At 46.2% G+C, this 16,936-nt stretch overlaps 2 non-coding genes and 1 pseudogene across 2 annotated transcripts; 2 read left to right on the forward strand and 1 right to left on the reverse strand.

Annotated features, from left to right (window-relative positions):
• Positions 1–6,517: 6,517 nt before the first annotated feature.
• Positions 6,518–9,115, reverse strand: LOC144950543 (aerolysin-like protein; annotated as a pseudogene).
• Positions 9,116–12,569: 3,454 nt separating this feature from the next.
• On the forward strand, positions 12,570–12,641 carry TRNAY-GUA (transfer RNA tyrosine (anticodon GUA)). The gene has a single exon. It is a non-coding gene; the product is annotated as a tRNA-Tyr (tRNA).
• A 931-nt stretch (positions 12,642–13,572) lies between these two features.
• On the forward strand, positions 13,573–13,644 carry TRNAC-GCA (transfer RNA cysteine (anticodon GCA)). Its single transcript has one exon. It is a non-coding gene; the product is annotated as a tRNA-Cys (tRNA).
• The last annotated feature ends 3,292 nt before the right edge of the window (positions 13,645–16,936 follow it).

Raw genomic sequence — 16,936 nt, forward strand, 5'->3', positions numbered from 1 at the left:
CCTTGCAATACTCTTTGAAAGTCGACCAGCCCTCGGGCTAGCTGTCGCGATGGTTGGAAACTTTACAGGAGTTCTCGTTTGACATTCAGTACCGTAAGGGTTCTCGTCACGGTAACACGGACGCGCTCTCTCGACTGCCGCATGGTTCCACCTGCGCGTGTGCCTCGGGCACAAATCAGTGCACGCGGCCCCCTCAGCAACTTCGGCCTGTCATGTCCGCGGTGGATAAGTACGCGGACTCGACCTGTCCGGAGCCGGCTGATTGGGTTTTAAACTTGCCGTGTTCCGTTTGGGTCCGTGAACAATTGTTGGATGATTCTCTTGCAGCTTTGCGGGATCAGGCGAGCAAGTCTAAGGGGTGCCTGTCGTCCGATGGGGTGCCTGGGGTGGCTCTCTGGGACGGATTGCTTGTGTGGAGGGATGATTTGCAGGGCCGTTGGCGCCTGGTCGTTCTGTTGCCGTTGCAGTATGAATTGGTTCGGGTCCTGCACGCTGAAAAGTTGTTGCATCTTGGCGTGCAGAAGACCTTGTTGACGTTGCAACGTGATTATTTTTGGCACCGAATGACGACTGACGTCGTCGAACACATTCGAACATGCTCCGAATGTGCTCGTCGGAAACCGCCTAAACAGCCTTATGTTCCTCCATTGCAATCAATTAAATTGGCACGAGTTAACAAGTTGGTGGCATTGTATATTCTTGGGCCCTTTCCTCCGTCCGCTGGGGGAACAAGTTCTTGTTGGTAGGAGTGGAATATTTTTCGAGGTGGGAAATGACTTGGCCCTTGCCCGACCAGTCGGCGTCGTCCATCACGGATGCATTTTTATACGGATACGTGATGGACAAGGGGGCGCCAAAACGATTGCTCATGGACCAGGGCCGCAACTTTTCTTTCAACCTGTTGCGGGACGTGTGCGACGCATTGGGCACAAAGAATGTCTGTACTTCGCTGTACCATCCACAAACAGATGGGATGGTTGAGCGGTTGAACCGGACGCTGTCGGCCATGCTCTGCCATACGGTTAGCGAGAAGCAGGCCGATTGGGATTTGCATATTCCTGGAGTGCTCTCTGCTTACCGGATGGCGCCGCATGCGTCCACGGGGTATTCACCCTTCTTTTTCAAAAAAAGTCAAAAGTAAAAAAAAAGTCAAAAAAAAAGTCAAAAAAAAGTCAAAAGTCACTTTATTGTCAAGTGTGTTACATGCATAACATACAACACAGATGAAATTACAATCCTCTCTCTAGGTCCCACGGTGCAACCAAGCAATTAAAAAATGAATCACAATTAACAGACATAAATAAACAATAAACAATCGGCGATCAACACAAGATAAATAATCAAAAATGTAATACACTTAAAATAAACAACAGTCAAGAATTATAAAATGTTAAATATTATTTAAATAAACTATTTAAAGAAATAAGATATTTAAACCGGTGTGGTAGTGCGATGTAGTGCAATGTGCAGTCCAGAGATCAGGATGTACGAGTGAATGTGTGTGTGGGGGTTGGGGTCAGGGGGCAAAGGGGGGAGGGTGGGCAGAGGGGGGGAGTGATGGTAGAGCAGGGAGGGAGTTGAGTCTCCTGACAGCCTGGTGAAATAAACTGTCTTTGAGCCTGCTGGTCTTGGCCCGAAGACTCCGCAATCTCCTCCCTGACGGCAGCAGGCTGAAGAGGCTGTGAGATGGGTGGGTGGGATCACCTGCAATCTTGATTGCTTTGCTGGTGATGCGGTTGTTATAAATGCCCAGAAGAGGGAGAAGAGAGACACCAATGATCCTCTCAGCTGCTCTCACTATGCGCTGCAGAGTCTTGCGGCAGGACACGGTGCAGGTGCCGTACCACACGGTGATGCAGCTCGTCAAGATGCTCTCAACGGTGCCTCTGTAGAAGGTGTGCATGATGGGGGGCGGGGCTCCTGCTCTTCTCAGTTTGCGGAGAAAGTACAGGCGCTGTTGGGCTTTTTTGGCCAGTGATGCAGTGTTGTGACTCCACGACAGGTCTTCAGAGATGTGCACACCCAGAAACTTGGTGCATCTCACCCTCTCCATTGCAGCACCGTTGATGGTTAGCGGAGTATGCTGGGTGTGCACTCTCCTGAAGTCCACAACAATCTCCTTCGTCTTCTCAACATTCAGGTGGAGATTGTTGTCCTTGCACCACGTGGCCAGCCTGCTCACCTCACTCCTGTAGTTTGTCTCATCCCCGTTTTTGATGGCACCCACCACAGTTGTGTCATCCACAAACTTAATGAAGAGGTTGGAGCTGAATGATGGTGTGCAGTCGTGGGTCAGCAAAGTGAAGAGGAGGGGGCTCAGCACACATCCTTGGGGGACCCCTGTGTTCAGTGTGATGGTGCTGGAGGTGTTGCTGCCAACTCGAACTGCCTGTGGTCTCCCTGTCGCGAGAATGTGCCGCCTGTTGATGTCTAGTTCGACACGCATGCGAAAGGTCCTGCGAAATCCCTTCCCGAGTATATTCGCGACTCTGTTCGTCGCGTTACGGAAGCGTGGGATGCGGCCCGGTTGGCTACAGCCAAGACCCAGGCCCGGAACGAACGGTGTGCCCGGCGCTCCCATCGTGCGTCGCCTTGGCGTGTGGGGGACCTGGCCTGGCTCCACTGCCCACAGGTGCCGGTGGGGACCTCCCCTAAATTACACAAGCCTTGGCAAGGTCCGGTGGTATTGATTGATGTTCCTAGTCCCCAGTCCGCACGTGTCCGGGTGGGGTCGCGCCGTTGGTATGTCCACACGTCCCGATTGAAGCCTTACGTAGCCCCACGTGTCGATGCGTCATCTCCTAAAGTTGCCTTGCCAGTGTCTGATGCGTCCGACGCGCCACCACCCTTGCTTGTTCAACCTTAGAGCGCGGCTATCGTGCCTCCCGTAGTCGTGCCGCCAGTGATCTCACCAGAGAAAAGGGACTCTGCACTGGACGGGCCTCCACCAGCGATGGAAGATCTTGATTCCGTTGCTCTTCAACCCCCGCCGAGGTTGCGGTTTGAAGGAGCTCCGGTTCCCGCCCTCCCTGATGCACAGGGTTCTGCGACGGATGGGCCTCCACCAGCGGCGGAAGATTCTGGTTCCGCCGCTCTTCCATCCCCATCCAGATTGCAGTCTGCGAGGGTGCCACCTCTTGTGAGGGATCGGCCGGCGTTCCGTACTAGATCCAAATCCCTTCCCTTTCGTTGATCGTTGTTGTTATTATTGTTTTGTTCCGTTTCATCTATTCGTGTTCGTTGCGGTTACTCTGTCGCTCGCATTGTGTCTAGTCCTGATTCAGCCAGGATGGCTGGTCTTTTACACCGGGGGGGAGGGGGGGGTGATGTAATGCGAGCGTAAGCGAGGTTTCGCCGCTCAGCTCTGGGCCAATCAGATGGTCCGGAGTATTGGGGGCAGAGCCGGAGGGGCGCGAAGCGAAGGGCGTAATCTGGAAGGTTCGGAAAGGGCGTGGTGGAAGGTGGAGACAGGATGATGTGTGAGGGGGATATAAGGGGGATCCGGAAGAGACTCGTGGTCAGTTGGCATAGTCTCAGAATGGGACCACGTTGGGTCGTGGGACACCTCCTGCGCCATCAGCCACGTGGCTGGAGACGACTCCAAGCACACCGTCAGCCAACGGTGTGCGGGAGCAGAGGGGAGTGCGACTGACGGGAAGAGCGTGCGGGGCGCGCAAGTGGAACAACCGGTCCACTGTCGGAATCGGCGGAGTGTGAGCGGCATAACAAGAATAAAGACAGAGACGGAGGCCAAGCTGTGTGTCGTCAACATCCTTTATTACAGAAGTATCAGTTTAAATAAAGAAAATAAATCGCACGTCTTTTTCCTGACATTTACGTTACGGTGGAAAAAGTTTTTTTTAAGCTTCCATAATTGTCTTTAGGTTCTTTTCGACTTGTAATTTAAAAAATCTTCACGTTAATTTATGTCACGCGGAGACTTGTCCAAACTATTACATTTAACACACAAAACTGTATAACTTATCTTACAAAAGAATATCACTTTGCTCAAATACGATGTTTTGAATTTCATTATGAAAATCTGATTATATAATGGGACTGAGGCCGAATAATATTCAAACAAAGCCTTATTCATTTTGGTTGTGTAATGGTGAAGTCGAGAGTTTGATTTTGGGAAAATGTGCTCAAAATGTGAGATGCAAAAGAGCGTCAAAATTACGTATATGCCATGGGGGTGTCACTTTAAGGTAGAGCGATTGACTATAGATCATAAAGGTCCGTGGTTCAAATCCAACCGCCCCTTTGTCTTTTTTGGCAGAACCATTTATATAGGACAAAGACATGCACGAGGATATCAGTTTGACGAAAGATAAATCGGTCCACCTTTAAGAATACGTCGTATATTTCTTATTTGCATTTCCCTCATCACTAGAGAAGATTTTTTTAAAGAAAACACCCATGAATGTCTTTAGTTTCTTTGAGTTAAAAAAATATCTTTACGCATTTTTAAGTCACGTGAAGACTTTTCCAAAAAAACCTAACTTACATCCACAATTCACTGCAACTTGTATCAAAATACATTTAACGCTCCCAAATTGTTATGTACTGTAATGAATGCCATTCTGAAAATCAGATAAAAGAATGTAACTGAGGTCCAATTATATCCTATAAAATACTTGTTCATGGTGGTTGTGCACTGGTGAAATCGATAATTTTTTTGCTCGGAAAATTTGCTAAAAAATAGATTCAAGATTGCGTCAAAATTCGAAGTATTCTGCGGGGGTGTAGCTCAGAGGTAGAGTGTATTTGACTGCAGCTCAAGAGGTTCTTGGTTCAAATCCAAACGCCCCCTTTTCTTGTTAGTCAATTTTGCCATTGGCAGGACCTCTGCTGGAGTGCAAAGACATGCATAAAAGTATCAGTTAAAAACAACAGAAATCGCTACTCTTTTACGTTACGATGCGATAAGTTTTTTTTTCACTCCCATCATTGTCTTTAGGTTCTTTTTAACTTTTAATAAAAAATCTTCACGCTTATTTACGTCACGTGGAGACGTTTCTAAACCATAACACTTAACACACAAACCTGTTTAACTTGCTTTCCAAAAGAATATGACTTTCCCCAATTGTTTTCAATCCAATTCTGAAAATCAGATAAATAATGGGTCGGGCGGAAGAATAATATTCAAACAAAGCCTTGTTAATTTTGGTTGTGTAATCGTGAAGTCGAAAGGTTGATTTTGGGAAAATGTGCTCAAAATGTGCGATTCAAAAGTGTGTCAAAATTGGTTACATGCGATGAGGGTGCAGCTCAGAGGTAGAGCATTTGACTACAGATCAGAGGTCCTTGTTTGAAATCCACCCGCCCCCTTTCTTTTTTGCGAAAATGTTTCTTTTACAGAACCATTTATGGAGTGCAAAGACATGCACGACGGTATCAGTTTGACAAAATCGCTCTACCTCTTAACATACGAGAGAAGTATTTTTTAAAGAAAACACCCATTAATGTTTACTTAAAACTTTCGTGACTGTTGGCATTCATATTTTATACAGGTAGGAAGTTCCACACTGCCCAACCAGGGATTATTTGTCTGTCGTGCATAGCCACGCTCTCGATTTGTATTTCAGAGCACTTCGGGCAGGATCAGCACCACGTGACGCACAACCACGCAGCTTGCGCCGCGTGACACGGATCGCACGAATGCGCTGTCCAACCAAGTTCCTACCTCCCTTTTCCGCCAACGATCAAGGCACGGGTCACAATATTCTGGTTAGGAAATGTGGTCACTTTACAATTCCTAACACTGGTTAAGATTCTGAATCCAGATTGACGTGCACCTTGTCACATGACCATGTGGAATAGAGGCAACCGTTGTACAAGGCAATCGCCATAATTAAGAAGTTTAAGCGTCAATCCAGCCGAGCCAAAACAAGCAAACAGAGCAACTAATGTAGTTACTGTGAAGTTTAGCACCGTGTGACAAGGGAGAGTTACTATGCATGCCACGAGACCTATAATGATCATAAGGCCAAGCTGCACATTGTTAAAGAGCAAGTGTTGGTCATTATTTGAAACCGCTTCCCAGCATTGTTATTAGCGAGACATCCATTGCTGCCTGGGAGCAAGAACAATGAAGTATGCCTTGTGACAAGTATTTGGTAATGTTTGGACAGGACATTTCCATCCAATGGTGTTAGCAACCAGTAGGGCACGATGGCATAAAGCCGTTTAGGAATGTATTGCAGTCGCCAAATATAATCCAATCTTAAGTTGTGAATAACTTGGTCATTTGACAACGCTAAAATCTAGTAGAAAAATACGATGCCACTGAACCAGATTCAATGGCCATGTAAATGGGGAATAAACTATATGAAGCGCGGTGGAACAATGCGTTCTGCCAACAGCAAATGGTGAAATACCCACGTCTGTGAAACAAAAGGCTAATTTCTTACATGCAACCACAAAAAGAAAATTGCATTGCAGAAGGCTTTTATTGCATAGTCGGCCATCATTATTATTTTCAGAACATTTGCTCAAATGGGTACAAAATGCTGCTCTATTTCTCAGAAGCACGGGCGGTCATTTTGGTGTAGGTGAGCCCCTTGTAAACGCCACTCAGGGGAACGTCAAAGACAGCACCGTTCATGCAGGTGATGCGCAGCAGGGCCGTGTATGGGAGGTCGATGTTTGCACGCCCGATTTTGGCAACAACAGTGACGGTCTTGTGCGGAGGAACTGAGACAGGGAACGTGAGAGTTTCCGTCCGCTCCTCCGAGTTCTCCAATGCGTGCGTGGTCTCAGAGCTCAAGGTGAAGCTGAACCCAGTCTCCACCTCCACAATTAAGGGAATGCCTGCAGACACCTTCAGGCTGAAGGTGGACTCGATTTTGTTGGTCGTAGACCACGACGACTTTTTGGTTATCGTCTTGGAGCTCTCGAAGGTGTGAGACTGCACGACGCTGGTGTCGTTTATGTACTCCATTTCTTTAATCTCCTCCATCTGCACGTTAGGCAGAATCTGGTGCATAGTTGGGTACTTCATGTTCTGGATCACCGACGACTTTACAGCATTGATGAAAAGGAAGCCCATGGAGTCAATGTCAGCCCCCGCTCGGCCCTGAACGCCCAAGCAGATGCCAGAGCCCACGTCGATCTTGTACTCGGTCTTGAGCCCCCAGTCCGTCATCTTGGCAAAGAACTCACGGTTGCGGCTCGTTCTGAACCTGATGGCACCCAGACGCGTGCCGGCCCCATTGCCCCACAGGGAGAGCTGCGACATGAACTCGCCCGACTGGAATTCAAACTGCTGAGCAGAGGAGTCCACGGTGCCGAACTTCTGCCTTCGCCCGTCAGTCAGCCACACCTCCACACCCCTCACTTGCCAGCCTCCAACGCTCACGGAGAGTTTCTGCAGCGTGGCCGCATTGCTCCTTCCATCAAACGAGAAGGCATTTCCACCTTGGCCTCCAATGATGTGCAGCGTAAGTGGGTACGACATTATGTCTACCTGGAAGAGACAGAAGTAAGGAGAGCATTGCAAGCAAGTTTAAATGGAAGGCACCGTATAGAAGTAAATCATGATAAGTGTTTTTTTTTTACACTTTAAGTACGCAAAATAAACGCCACACCAAGCTTGTACAAATCAAATGCCTTTTAGGATTTGTCAATATCTTTATAGCAATATACGAGAAAAAAGTGCACACGTCACAACCCACCACTGAACAATTAGAAATTAAGCTTTAGGCACAAGTGCGCACATGCTCTTGGAACTGCGAGGCAGGGGAGCAGCAAAACACAACTTCATTTTTTGCTTTCGCTCCCTATTTGAAAAGCTGCAACAATCAAGTGGGATATGAAGCATGGTACACAACCCACACAATAGGTAATCATTCAGTAGTGGCAGAACAAGTGCCACACGCTACATTTGTGACAAGCAGGACAAATACCTTTTGTCTTCGAAAAAGCAAAGCTCCGACAGGCAATCCCAGGCACTTGGCTGCAGTCGACCTACATGGATCATAGGAACAAGCAGACGGATGAAGGTGGTGTGGGGAAACTAGATTAAACCCTACAAGCAAGAAAACTAAGTTTGCAGATTCCAATGCAAGAACCACCCTGGTGAAAAATGCCTCAAGTCTGCAAGAGAGCCAGCACAATCCAGATGATCACCAGGCATTGAATCGTATTAGGCTTGGGGCAATATATGATATGACGGTTTGCAAAAACGTGTCAAATTAGACAAGTCTTACATTACACAATTTTAAGTGGATTTCAGACAATTGCCATGAAATGGCAATCAAACTTTGAAGCGTAGTCCGCTTCCTGCATACACCCCTCAAATTTCAGGTCAATAAAAATAAAGTAGTTTCCCCATTTCTTTAGTCACTATGCTACGAAACACAACACAACATTCTTAAAGGTAGTAATTAGCCGGAGCAAGTGAGAATATGGAACGGTCGATCTGGGACGGTTTAAGATAAATGTGGGAGACCAAACCAGCAAACACTTTAATGGCTGCAAACCAATATAAAACGGCAGAAGCCCATACTTAAAGCAGGTTACGAAAAAACGCATCTAAAACGTGCCCAACTACATACAACAGGGTCTGAGAGAGCACAAAAACACAATCCAGAGAGTAATTATGGTGTTGAATCCTATTAGGCTTGTGGCAAGTGTCAAATTTGAGTCGTCTTACATTTTAGAACAATAAAGGGGGACACCACGATTCAAAACGGAATGCAGAGAACTCCCATGAACTGTGAATTTGAGCTGGTGTTACAGGACTTTTTAGCTTCAGCCATACAACCCTCAGATTTTAGGTCAGTAAAAATAATTAGTTACCCAGTAGATTGGCACACGATGCTCTGAACAAAATAGATACTAATTACAATAATATGCGTGGAGGGTGAGAATTACAAATGGTATTGAGAAGGGATGTTTGAGAAAATTACAGCGAGATAAGGCGCTAGAGATTTTTTTGCGAACGCTTACAACATGGATGGAAAGGCCACCGCACCTCATATTACGCTAGGGTCCGCACTTACCTCTCAGACAACTCAGTGAGGAGCAGATAGTCTATGATGGTTCTGCCCTCCTATATATATACAAGGGAGCGTACATCACATGGTACAATCACTTGGGCGTGCCTTCCCATCCTTGGCCAATCACGGGGGTGGTAGGGATAAGGCAATCATCACGAGCCAATCAGCGCGAGGATTCACTAATTGGATGGGTGGCGCTTCCTGCACGCGCGCCCATTTTGTGTGGGCAGCCGTTAATCAGCCGAGCCACGCGCGCTGGCGCCTCATGAATGCAATCACGGTTCGAATATGAGTCTGGTGAGAGTCCATTGAGGGAGCTTACATTACGTGGCATAATTACCCGCGCGTGTATCCGCCCATCTACCGCTCCAGGCCAATCACCGCGAGCCAATCACCGCGAGGATTCACTCATTGCATGGTGGAAGTTTCACGCATGCGTTCCCATTGTGTGATCCGGCGTGTATAAGACAAGCTACTGCCACGCGCCTCGTTAATGCAATCATGGTCCCGATACGGGTTCGTGAGAGTCAATGAGTTGTTGATTCAAGGGATTTTAGACTTTTTGTTTAAACTTTTTAACATGGCCCCCACTTCCAAGGTCAAATTGGCCTCGCTGCCATCGCTGTTTTGAAATTCATAGTGTTGATGAGTGTCTTATTAAGTATATATGTTTAAACTATACGTGCCTCATGACACTGTCTTTCATAACTAATATGTTCTAATTTTAAATTCTTTGATGTTGTCTGCCAGTCTCATCTCAATAGGAAATAGCTTCTTAGCTCAGTGTTTTACTTAAACATCTGATTCTGATAGAATGTGTTTTTTGACATCAAATACCTTTAAATGGAATGATATTATCCAAACTCACGCAATGAGGACGTGTGAAAGGTATTACTGTTTAATGGACTTAAACGATTCAACATACGTTCATGTCCAGTCTCATTTCGTCATGATAATGGTACTTTATAATCTCACTGTAGTATGGCAACACCATTATCATGCTTAATAATCGTGTCCAGTCTTAGCGGGGTGGAGCAGACATTCTTCACACCAATACGCAGAGACAGGTAAGCTTTGAAATCAATTTATCCACCATCACACGCGGCTCCCTCCTTCATTTAAAGTTATCTCTTAATCTACAGCTCTCTGCTTTCTTGTCTTTTGCCGACGTCCCAACTTATTACAGGTAGGAACAACAGTTCCACACTGCCCACCAGGGATTATTTGTCTGCCTGTCTGTCGTGCATGGCCCCGCCCCACCAGAGCCCTTCCATTGGCTCCGGGGCGCCGACCAATGGGAGCGGTGGGTTGGGGTTGGTAGAGGAGGTGGGTTAGTGGTGGTGGGGGGGCACCGCCGCGACTCGGGCCAATTAGGAGACGGGCGATATTTCATTCACAAAATGGAACTGGGGGAGGGTGGCTCCATTCATAAAATGGAAGCCTTGAAAAGAAAAAAGTGGATCTTTTTGCCTCGTGTTTTTTTTAATATTCCCAGCCTTATGGTAATTCAGTTGGGGGTGGGAGGGGTGGGGTTGGGTGGAGAGGGAAGGGTGGGGAGAGGCTGGGTGGGGAGGGGGGGCTGGGTGGGGAGGGGAGGGTGGAGAGGGGCTGGGTGGGGAGGGTGGGGCTGGGTGGGGAGGGGAGTGGGGAGGGGCCTGGTTTGGAGGGGAGGGTGGGGAGGGGCTGGGCGGGGCGGGATGTGGAGGGTGGGGCTGGGTGAGGGGTGGGAGGGGTGGGGCTGGGTGGGGTAGTGCTGGGTGGGGTAGTGCTGGGTGGGGTGGGGCTGGGAGGGGCTGGTCACCCCGTGGTGCCCTTATGAAACTCAACGTTTAACCTACACACTACACTATACACGACACACTACACTTATACAGTAGGATCAACAGCTTCCACACTGCCCACCAGGGATTATTTGTCTGTCGTGCACGAATGCGCTGTCCAACCAAGTGCCTACTTGCCCACTCCGAAGGAACGTGTTTATTTCGGTAAAGTCACGTAGATTGAAAAAATAACAATAGAAATTAAAACCACGACGTTTCGATCGCAACACAAGCGGTCGTCATCAGGAAAAGGGCGTTAGCCTCTAAAGGCAAACTGTTTATAAAGGTTTAAAATGGGCGTGGCCCAAGTGTCAACAGCATGGGTGGGGCAGCTAATGTTAATGTAAGTAATTGGCAACGACGGAGCTGGTGGTGGGTTTCCACCAATTAAAGGGCTGCAGGTAAAAATGTGCATGTTAATGTAAGATCGGAGAGCAGCCTCCACGGTGAGCGCACTGAAGTGGCTATGTTAATGCGTGAGATTAGCATGTTAATGTAAGATCGTATAGAGCCGCCGCCGCGTCGAGGTCGGAGCACGAAAGTGGCTGTGTTGGTGTGAGCCGAAAATAACAACTAACATAGGAAGGTGGCAGGATGGGAACATCACAGCCACTTATGACTTAAACTGGTTGATCACGTCCTTCCCATGATTGCTAAGTTCGTACCCATCCTCTCGGTTGAAATTATGTCTGTGTCTGTATATATGGATGGCTTCATTAACGAATCTTTTCTGATAGCCAGTGGGTTTGCAAAGTATCTTCGTCTTTGAGAAATCTATTTCTTGTGAGCCCACTGCATTAAAACAATGATCAGCCACGGCTGAGGTATTGGTCCTACGGTGTTTCAGATCTACCTTATGTTCACGAACACGGTCCAAGATATGTTGCTTAGTTTCGCCAGTGTAATTATTGCCGCAGACACAGCTTAGTTTATATATGCGGATTTTGTAGTCAGAATATCCATTTGGCTTAGAGCCTGGTGTACGTGTTTGAGTTCACTGGATAGGTGTTCATAATCGGAGATACATTGAGTTTTATGGTGTAGAATTTTAATGAGGGATTTTTTCTGGGGTGGATGGTGGTGGGAATCAGGTTTAGGTAGGCATCAGTATGGGTTGCTTTCCTGTATACAGAATGGCTCATTGAGCCATTTGGTCTCTTTTGATTAAGACATCCAAGAAGCGTAGCATGCCATCCTTTTCTACCTCCATGGTGAATTTTATGGCATGGTGTATGGAATTGATGTGGTTGAGGAATTGGTTCAGAACCAGTCGTCCATGTGGCCAGATGACAAATGTGTCATCCACGTACCTCTTCCACAAGGATGGGTGTAGAGTGGATGTCTGGAAGACGTCCGTCTCAATATTTTGCATGAAAACAGTGGTTTATTTCCACGTTGCATACAGTTCATCATTAGAAAAGTTTTTTTAAAGACAACATGCAAAGATATAGTTAAGTTTTATTGCGTAAAAATATATTTTTAAGCGACGTTTAGACTTTTCCAAACCATCACATTTAATACACAAAACCGATTAACTTGTCTTACATAAACATATCACTTTCCATAATTTTTACGGTTTGAATTCCATTCTGAAATTCAGATTCAATAATGGGACTGAGGTCGATTTTTATCCTCAAAAAGCTTTGTTAAGAGTAGATGTGTATGAGTGAAGACGATAATTAGATTTTTGGAAAAATGTGCTCAAAAATAGAGATTCAAACTTACGTCAAATCTGACCATATGCAAAGGGGGTGTAGCTCAGGGGTAGAGCATTTGACTGTAGATCAAGAGGTTCTTGATTCAAATCCAAGCACCCCCTTCTTTTCTTAGTGAATTTTGTCATTGGCAGGACCTCTGTTGGAGTGCAAAGACATGCATAGAAGAATCAGTTTAAAAAAAGAAGAAAAATCGCACCTCTTTTACTTTGCATTCACGTTATGATGCGAGAAGTTTGTTTATTAAACTCCCATCATTGTCTTTAGGTTCTTTTCAACTTTTCATAAAAATCTTCACTCTTATTTACGTCACGTGAAGACTTTTCCAAAGCATCTAACTTACATACACAATTCTCTGCAACTTGTATCAAAATACATTTCACTCTCCCAAATTGTTATGTAATGAATGCCATTCTGAAAATCTGATAAAATAATGTAACTGAGGTGCAATTATATCCTCTAAAAGACTTGTTTATTGTGGTTGTGGACTGGTGATGTCGAGAATTTGTTTGCTGGCAAAATGAGCTCAAAAAATAGATTCAAGATTGCGTCAAATTCAAGCGCTCCCTTTTCTAGCTAGTGAATTTTGTCATTGGCATGACCTCTGCTGGAGTGCAAATACATGCTTAGGGGTATCAGTTAAAAAAATACAAGAAATAGCTCCTCTTTTAAGAACACGCACATTTCTACTTAACATTTACGTTATTATGCGATTACATGTTTTTACTACCATAATTGTCTTTAGGTTCTTTTTGACTTTTAATAAAAAATCTTCACTTATTTATGTCACGCAGAGACTTTTCCTAACCACACACAAAACTATTTTACTTGTCTTACAAAACAATATCACTTTCCATTATTGTGATTTTTTTAATTCCATTCTGAAAATCAGATTAAATAATGGGACTGATGCCAAATTATACTCACAATTGCTTTGTTAATTTTGGTTGTGTTATGGTGAAGTCGAGAGTTTAATTTTGGGAAAATTTGCTCAATGTGAGATTCAAACCTGCGTCCAAACTAAGCATATGCCATGGGGGTGTAGCTCAGGGGTAGAGCAATTGACTGCAGATCAATAGGTCCTTGGTTCAAATCCAAGCACCCCCTTTTCTTGTTCGTGAATTTTGTCATTGGCCTATTCATTCATGGAGTGTAGAGACATGTGTAGGACTGTTACTGACGCGACAACTTCTTTGTCTTTCTCGTTCCTTTTATTCCGCATATAGTTCACATCTTCTACAGCATCGTTCAATGTCCCTCCGTTCGCTCGCTCCGCTTCGCTCGCTCGCTCACTCTCTCTCTCCACTCAGGTCCGATCCTCTGCTGCTCGCTACGCTGTACTCGCTCCGTCCTTGCTACTCTGTCCGTACTCTCTATATCCACTGCTACCCTATACTATACACTCTTATCCACTGCTACCTTATACTACACACTCTTATCCACTGCTACCTTATACTATACTCTCTTATCCACTGCTACCTTATACTATACTTTCTTATCCACTGCTACCTTATACTATACTCTCTGTTGCTCCGTCTCTGTCCGAGGCACCGTCTCCAGCTCCGACTCCAACACTCACCAAGACTCAGACTCCCGTATCTCCATACGCTCACTCCTTTATCCTCGAACCAATCAGCCCCAATTAATTATGTCATCCCCCGCTTCGCTACTCGCCCCCAGGCTCCCCAGCCTCACGTGATCCTGTTATCATCGCCAACCCGGCGCCAGTTATCAGCCACTCAGCCTCTTGACCAATCACCGGCCTGCGTCCTCAGTTACCCTTAACACCTGTGGCACCTCTTAATGACCTCCCCCTTAATTGGCGCAACAACAACTGTATATCCTCAGTTGCCCCCACTGTACGCTGCACGCTTGCACCGCAACCAATTGCGTGGTGCGTGTCATCTCAGGTCCTACACATGCACGAGGAAAGCAGTTTAACTAAAGATAAACCACTCCACCTTTAAAAATTCGTCGTATATTTCTACTTTGCATTCAGTTCATCATTAGAGGAGTTATTTCTTAAAGACAACATTATACATGTGTAGTGTATTTAATAGAGACACACAGTTGAACTTGGAGGCAATATGTTTATTCTCCAACCCCAACAGGGAAACTACATAACGCACAACGATAGTTAACTAGACCCCAACAGGGTAACTACATAACTGGGTCCGGCCAGTAACATACTGCCTGACCCACGATGCCGAGCGTGACGACCGAAGACAAAAGATCGTGGAGACGTAGCGGGTTGATTCCAGTAGACAGCAGAGATCACTCTCGGGACTTCCCTTTTCTGCTCCTGAGCATGGCCTTGCTCCACCTTCGGCCACGCCCCCTTCTGGCTTTTGTCAGAAGGTTCTCGACCAAGCATCACGTGTCCCTCGAGCCCCCTGTTGGGCCCCCTCACTACCCTGTCTGAGTCACGTGCCCTCTTGGGTTCACCCAGACTGTCACATCCTTACTTGTCCTCTCTCAGACCATCACCAGAACTATACCCCCTCGGGCCCGCTTGCATGCCATACCCACTCTGGTGCCAGAGAAAGGATAAAGCCATACAGTTCCACTTTTCTAACAGTAGCTGGTGCTAAACACAATAGTGACTCCATTTATGTCACTACACATGTGTAATGAGCGACTTCCGCGACACGTCGTGTAGAGGGTACTTCTTTATTACTCACACTGGGCACAACACAGGTTTACACTTATCCTTTCCCACAATGAGTACAACACTCGGAATTAACGTCTCTACTGTCTACACACAGCCGATCACTCGGCGTGGTACCATCGTCCTCACTCAGCTATGCCACTGGCTGGCGGCGTGATGATGACGGCGATGGAAACTACTCAGGAGTTCTTCCACGTAGCCAGACAACGGAGAAAGATGCTGGCGAGCAGCGACGCAGCCAGGACCCAAGACCCCACAAACGAGCCCCGAGCTCTGGGACCACTCCCCGTTTTTCCCCCCAGGTGTGGCTAAGTCCTACTTCGAGCCACACCTTCTCGTGGAACCTTCTAGCAGGTTCCCGGAGTATCTCGGCAAACCCCACCTTTTACCTTTGCCCCAGATACACCTTCTCTGATTAATTGTTACTTAACTGTGCCCATACCCGTGATTCCCCTTCCAGGCCGGCAAGTCTCATCCTGTCATTACAAGTATTGAGGTTTTTGGGGTACTTTTTTATATATATAGTGTAGTGTACTTATTCAGAGACACTAATAGGAGGCGTTATCCCTCTTGTTTATTCCGGCTCTCACAACCATAGGGGATAACTCCATACCAGGTCGGGGCAGCCAACATGCTTCCAGACCCACAGCTTGAAGAGGCAAAGACCATGACAACAGCAATATGACGAGTTACATTCCCGATGGCAGCCGGCCCTGACTGGGAGTTGGAGCTCGCCTTTTATTCTCTCCAGCGTGGCCAGGCTCCGTCCCCGGCTACGCACCCTTCTGGATCCTCCAGAAGGGTCCGGGCTTGGCCCACAGGTCCAACTGGTAGAACGGGCTACTACCCCTAATTCCATTGTCTTCCAATCTCCCAGCGCCACGCGCTACAGTGACTAATTAAATGTCACTCCACTTATATTAAAATGCATAAAAATTTCCCTAATTCTGATGTTCTGAATGCCATCTTGAAAATCACGTAAAATAATTGGACTGAGGCCCAAGTATATCCTCAAAAAGCTTTGTTTATGGTGATTGTGTACTGGTGAAGTCGAGAATTTCATCATGAGAAAATGTTCTAAAAATAAAGATTCAGCCTCGCGGCAATGCAAACCGTTAGCCAAGGTGGTGTAGCTCATGGGCAGAACATTTCAAGAGTTCCTAGGTTAAAATCCAAGCCCCCTCTTTTCTTCGAAGTGAATTATGTCATTGGCAGAACCTCTTCCTGAGTGTAAGGACATGCACATGGATATACCTTTAAGAACACGCACATTTCTACTTCGCATTAACGTCATGACGAGAGGTTTTTTTTCAAAAGAAAACCGCATAAGTGTAATTAGGTTCTTTCAGATTTTTTAGATACATCTTTATGCTTTTTTAAGTCACGTGGACAATTTTCCAAACCATCTAACTTTCATACACAATACTTCGTAACCTGGTTTAGTCGTCTTGTGTCCCCCATGTAATTCTCTAAAACTTAACATTTTTAAAGTGAGGTTTATTTATAACAGAAATAAATATGCAAAGGAAAAACATGAGGGGTAAATTAATTGAGGATTACTATACATCTGGACCACCCTGTGCAATGCATCTGCAGTCAGTGGTTGAGGTGCCATTTTAACAGCGCCCGTATGGCAAAGCTGAGTGTTGTGTGGACCCGCAGAAACAGTGTAACTGATTGAGTTACAGGTCCAGCATTTCCAGGTTGGTGAGCTTGTCGAGGACGCCTTTA

The sequence above is a fragment of the Lampetra fluviatilis genome, chromosome 58 (genome assembly GCF_964198595.1).
Source record: "Lampetra fluviatilis chromosome 58, kcLamFluv1.1, whole genome shotgun sequence".
Lineage (NCBI taxonomy): Eukaryota > Metazoa > Chordata > Hyperoartia > Petromyzontiformes > Petromyzontidae > Lampetra > Lampetra fluviatilis.